This window comes from Ornithodoros turicata, chromosome 1 (genome assembly GCF_037126465.1).
Source record: "Ornithodoros turicata isolate Travis chromosome 1, ASM3712646v1, whole genome shotgun sequence".
NCBI classification, from domain to species: domain Eukaryota; kingdom Metazoa; phylum Arthropoda; class Arachnida; order Ixodida; family Argasidae; genus Ornithodoros; species Ornithodoros turicata.
In genome coordinates this window covers 2,812,347-2,817,846 of record NC_088201.1, presented here as the reverse complement: position 1 = coordinate 2,817,846, position 5,500 = coordinate 2,812,347, and the positions used below count along the sequence as shown (strand labels likewise).

At 45.0% G+C, this 5,500-nt stretch overlaps 1 long non-coding RNA gene across 1 annotated transcript; it reads left to right on the top strand.

The window, feature by feature from the left end:
• The first annotated feature begins 813 nt into the window (after window positions 1-813).
• Window positions 814-1,083, top strand: LOC135377305 (uncharacterized). The gene is made up of 2 exons (XR_010418108.1): window positions 814-898; window positions 976-1,083. It is a non-coding gene; the product is annotated as an uncharacterized LOC135377305 (long non-coding RNA).
• The last annotated feature ends 4,417 nt before the right edge of the window (window positions 1,084-5,500 follow it).

The following is a 5,500-nucleotide window of genomic DNA, read 5'->3' as shown; positions in this document are numbered from 1 at the left end:
TCATCTGCTTCCTCAATTTCGTTCTAAAATATTCGTCAGCGGTAAGAGCGAAACCTACAGAAAGCAGTACACCAGGAGTACCGGTGAGGTGAAGCCCAGTGTTGCTGGACTGCTTTTCTGTGGAGGAGCGCGCGCGTAATGACTCGAAGGAAAATATTCCTTTTCTAATTATCTGTGCCACTTGGGGATGAGAAACTGTATTAACTGAAATATCATACGGTAGGGATTGACGTCGCACTGTACACCTCAACACGTTTTTGGTGCGGAGTCTCCCTTTGTCCCACTACGGCACCATAGATGTATATCGTGACCTATGTACACTATATATAAACTAACCTTTCCTAACTACCTTTTGTGTTGCTCCAGCGCGTCTGCCCTGCTAAGCCCAACCATAGCTAAAGTCGAAACTAGCTAAACATCGAAAACACGCAAAGCTGGCACGTTGCTCAGTGATATCCTACTTTGAGACACGGTCACACCTCGCAGATATAAGCTTTATATATAGCTTTATATATAAGCTTAACTATAAGCTATATTTTGGTATCGTGGATTTTGATATCTGGGATTTTGAATGCTGGGATATCGTGCCATACCCGTATCAATCATGTTGCTGCATAACAGTAATCGCCCGAATTCGATACCTACCGATCATTTTTTGTTTCTGGTAATAGAGGAAGGCTTTTCCTTCATGCTTCGTTTTATTCATCTTTCGTTGTGGATCATTGCAAGTATACCGTTTTACAAATCCACTACGTACTTACCTTGATGTCAAAATGCCGCATGATGTTCACCAACTCTGTTTTTTTAGCTGGAGTGGAAAATATGACACACTCTGAGAAAGAAGTTTTATTTCTCACTTCCAACATGCACGTGCAGTACAACAAAAGACGGGATATAGGTAAAAGCACTGATGTACAAACGCTCATCGATTCTTGGGTGGAAATGCATGCATTTTTTATTTATTTTTTTCCCTAGATATGGCTTCCTATGTGGACGACGAAGAAACGCTTTTGGTCTTGGTTTAGGATCGATCAGAAGGGTTCAATGGTGCATATAAATGCACGTTTTGCACGTTGTGGCATATTTCACATGAAAGTGCACGAAAAGTGCATATGTTGCCATATTTTCAGGTGCGAGAACTTACTTCATGGATGGTTTTGGGACAGCATTTGGTTGCCTTTCGCGACAATTCTGGTCGGCATTTGGTGCAATACTTTCGTACCAAGAACAATGAGACCCATTGCATACATTCGGGATTTTTACTGCATATTTTGAAGATGTTCAGTGCATAGTTGCATGCATATTTCGGGAGCTTTTAGTGTATATTTATCCGCTCTCTAGACTCATTAGCCAAGAAAAAGTTGGTCACTTTGTTCCGGCGCGTGAAGTGTCTGGATGCGGAAGTAACGCTTGCAACGGTAAAAGTCAGAGGGAAGAGTTGTGTTCCAAGCAAACCAACCGAACGACGGGCGCCTGTTTGGATAGAATTTCCACTGGAGACGACCGCAATGATTTTTCAGGGAATTAAGTCATCTCAGAACTGGAGAAGGGCAGAATTGAATACCCATGTGCAGCCGTCTTGGCTGCAACCAAGAGTCCAGATAGTGCTCGAGGTGCGCACTACCGCTACTGTTTTCCTTGAATACAGAACGTCGAAACAAGCAACGGAGCCAGAAGAATATTTTGGAAGGGATTCTGTGGGACCTTTCTTGGGGGAGAAGGATTTCACCCTCATTTTCCCTCTCCCAAGTGTACTACTAAAGGTGAGATTTCGGGGAGGGGGTCGAAAAAAAAACACCTCTGGATGACGGCAGCCGATATATGCAGCATTTGCCTTTAAGAGTATACCAATATGGCTAACCTCATGCGAGGGCTTCAAGCGACCTGCAAGCGCACTCTCCAGAACGCCTACTCATGGTGGCCAACTGCTTGTTCGCGTCGTCGAAGGTAAATATATCGGTCGCAGTAGTAAAGCAATCTCGCTTCTTCAACATGTGCACCATCACGTTTCCACAAAATATGGCTATTATTCATCTATTTCACTTATCCTTAAGAAAATGCAACGCCTCGCAACCTACTCGCCGTGACACGTGACTCAAGAACCAAACAATGTGCGAACCGGCCAATCAGACAACGCCACATGCCGTGCAGCAACCAATGAACGCCTACCACGTGGTACTTTCTAAAAGAATTTTCTAGGCGCAACTGTTACGAGTTTTCCTGCTTAAAAAATAGTACAAAGTTGCCGTGAAATAGTGCTGGCATGCTGAACATCTTGCTGAAATTAACGAACGTCACGTGACATCATATATCAAGCTACGAATACGAAACTACCGCACGAGGGTGAATTCGCTGTCGAGATGAATGGACGATGACCTACAGTAAACATTAAAATGCGCTCATGATTTTTACCATTTTCAGTGCTAAGAAAGCTCCCGAAACTGGGTACACACTTGGAATAGCAAGCGGAACATACAATCTGCACTTTTGCCACGTCAGTCTGCAACCAGCTGCTAACTTCTGGAGTAATTCGCGAACCTCTGGGGATAACCAGAGTTATGTTACTTATTATTTATTGGCTTGCTTGTTTTAAAAAAAGCATGCACCTTACCTTTCACTTCAACGATGATGTGATGTACACTAGGTTACAGAAAGCGTCCACAAGTCAGTGTAGCACAGATTACCAATATGGCGGCGATGAAGGCATGCTTCAGTGCCTCGTAAGCTCACACATCCAGGTATTGGTACACAATGTTGACAGACAGTGTTCGTGGTGTCACTGAATTTAGACATATTCCTATCTGCTTACGCGCACGTGTTCGTGCATCACAACAGGAAAAATTCTTCATGTGCAGTAGGACATTTCCTTGTCTGGTAAGACAAGAAAAAGTGGTCGAGGGGTGGGTCTTACGGGACCAATTTGTTTCATTAAACTTGTTGCTTGTCCCAGCGCGTGTGTTGAGCTTTTCTCCTATTGGTGTCCGCGTATGTTCCGCTGGTTTTGAACTCTTATGAGTGGCATAGGGCTTCCAGCAGAATTGTTTTAAATACCGTTGTTAAACCATGGAAGTAAAATTCGGCTTTGGTTTTCAATACTGGAAAAATGCAAATATTGCAAAAAAACGTGACTAGTTTCTACTTTGAACTTGATAAAAAGTCCATACGTTTTGCAAGCTGCCGTACAATATTCTCGCACTTGTCGTGAGTCTGCTAGCGGAACACCCATTTTCCTTTTCGCCCAAGAAAAGGTTTATACACGGTTTTTTTTTTTATCCTTTAAAAAAATTACAATAAAACTGAGAGCTACCTAGATGCCGTTTTCGCAGGTGGGTTATGCGGCCAGTCGAACATCCTTTCGGAAACCGTATGTAACTACTAGACGATTAATGACCTAAAATTCATTAATTGATCATTCGTGGCTTTACGTCGCGAGACGACAATGATCGAGAGAACTAATTAACCTTTTAATTAGATGCCCTCGAGGATGTTGGAGCACAGCCATTAATTACAATTCACCCTCCTTTTTATATATCCCGAACCGAGCACGTATACTTCGAAATAGAAATCGCTTAAATTTCGCGAGGCAAATGAGCTGAAGCTGAAACCACACACTTCTCGAACGCAAAAAGACGGAAAGGGCATTCATGGCCACGTTTTTTGTAGCGATCCAGCTGATTGGAATACACATACTGACCTGTTGGGGGCCAGATAGACCACTTGTCGTTTCTGCCCTCAAGAACTGTGTAGGCGGCTTATTTGCATAAACCGCCTGCCAAGATGACATCGACGCTGCTCTCACACATCTTTATAAAAAAAGAGTATGTGTCGAATTTAAAAAAAAAACTGTATATACATACAGGATTATTACCAAAGTGTCAATGCTGCAGCATAGCCAGAAAAATATTTCCGGAGGGATTCTACGGGAACTTTACATGGGGGAGGGGATTTACCCTCCTTTTCCCACTCCCAAATGCACTGCCAAAGGGGGGCACTAATTTCGGGGGGTTGAACCCCGGATCCTCTCCCCCCTCTTGGCTACGGCACTGTGCCAATGTCTCACGAGTGCCAATCGCAGTGGCACATAGGGGTTCCGGAACGTGTCTGATGTCGCCAACATGCCGGAGCACGGCACGGTAACCGGATTTTTCCGTATGTTCGTTTTTTATGTAGTGTACGCCTTCGATACATTCCAAGATGTGCAAAACAGCACTGGAAGTCCTGCGGAAAACTCGAAAGCGTACCCACGGTCAAAATAGAGTTCGAACCCGGAATGCCTCCCAATCACGTGGGGTGTTCCCTGGACCACACTGCTGGTTGAGACACCATCCCGTGCAATGAAAACTGTAACCTTTCCTCTTTTGATCCCGTATTGAATTCCCTCTCTGAAAACGGAAGAAAAGGTGAAACGGGAAGTCCAATCAGAAAGCGCCCTCTGGCGGGCAGTCGTCCGCGTGACGCGAGAAGTGTGATCGGCTTATGGAATGTAAATTCTGGATTGGCGTCGGGAGTACCACGTGACATGCCGCGTCAGAGCTTACACTGATAAGCGAAAGCCGGGGTATTTACAGAGTCTTTTTTTTTTTTTTCGCTTTGTATTGCGGTGCGGACGCGAAGCAGACGAGCTCGGAGACAATCGCCTGCGCTGCGCTCCCATTGGTGTGTCTGGCCTGCGTCATCATGATGTTAACATCGCTGGGGCTTCCTTAGCTGCAGAGGTAATGCGAATCTTAAAAATCATCAAATATGTAAGCTGTTTTGTTTCGTTCTGGGAATTTGTTATGGATAACTTCGCCAAATAGCCTGTCAAGCGATACCAATTAACAATGCCGTTCACCAGCTTGCTTGCCTCCTGTTCCTAGGTTGCCGTATCGGTCTCACACACACGTTTCCGGATGCGCTAGTCCCTTTGAGAATCAGACTCACAAATTCACCTCTCAACCTCACGGGTTTCCAATGTCTACGAAGTCATTTTAGCGAATAAAGGCCACATTTTAGCGCCCGTTTCGCTTAGCCGGGCGTAACGCCATAGCAGCATGTTGGTTAGTTTATTAACGGGTTAGTCAAAGTTCGGTGTTTTCATTTTCCGACAGGTTAGTCTTTCGTTGCTGGCCTTTTCCCGCGCGCGACTGTGAAATTTAGGAAGCTAATTTTCTACCGGGGGTCACTAAATATTTTTCCAGCAATATGTTGCAACGGGCATTGCAGCAGTTTATTTCGGGTACACCCATGCCCAGAGGCGGGTCCAGACCCTCGGTTTGGGGGGGGGGGGGTTCTCACTGGGAGCGTATAGTGGGGGAGGAGAGGGGGAAATTCCATGTATAAACTGACCCCAAGCAGTGTTTGCAGGTTACTAGTGTTTTGTGCCACTTTTTAACAGGATCCGTCAAAAGAGGTCCAGAATCTTAGGGGTCTAACAGGACATGAAGGCATCATACAGTGACAACTTAACTGAGTGTCTTCCAGGCACGGAAAGTCTCTCGCTCGTTGTTTCAGTATCAGC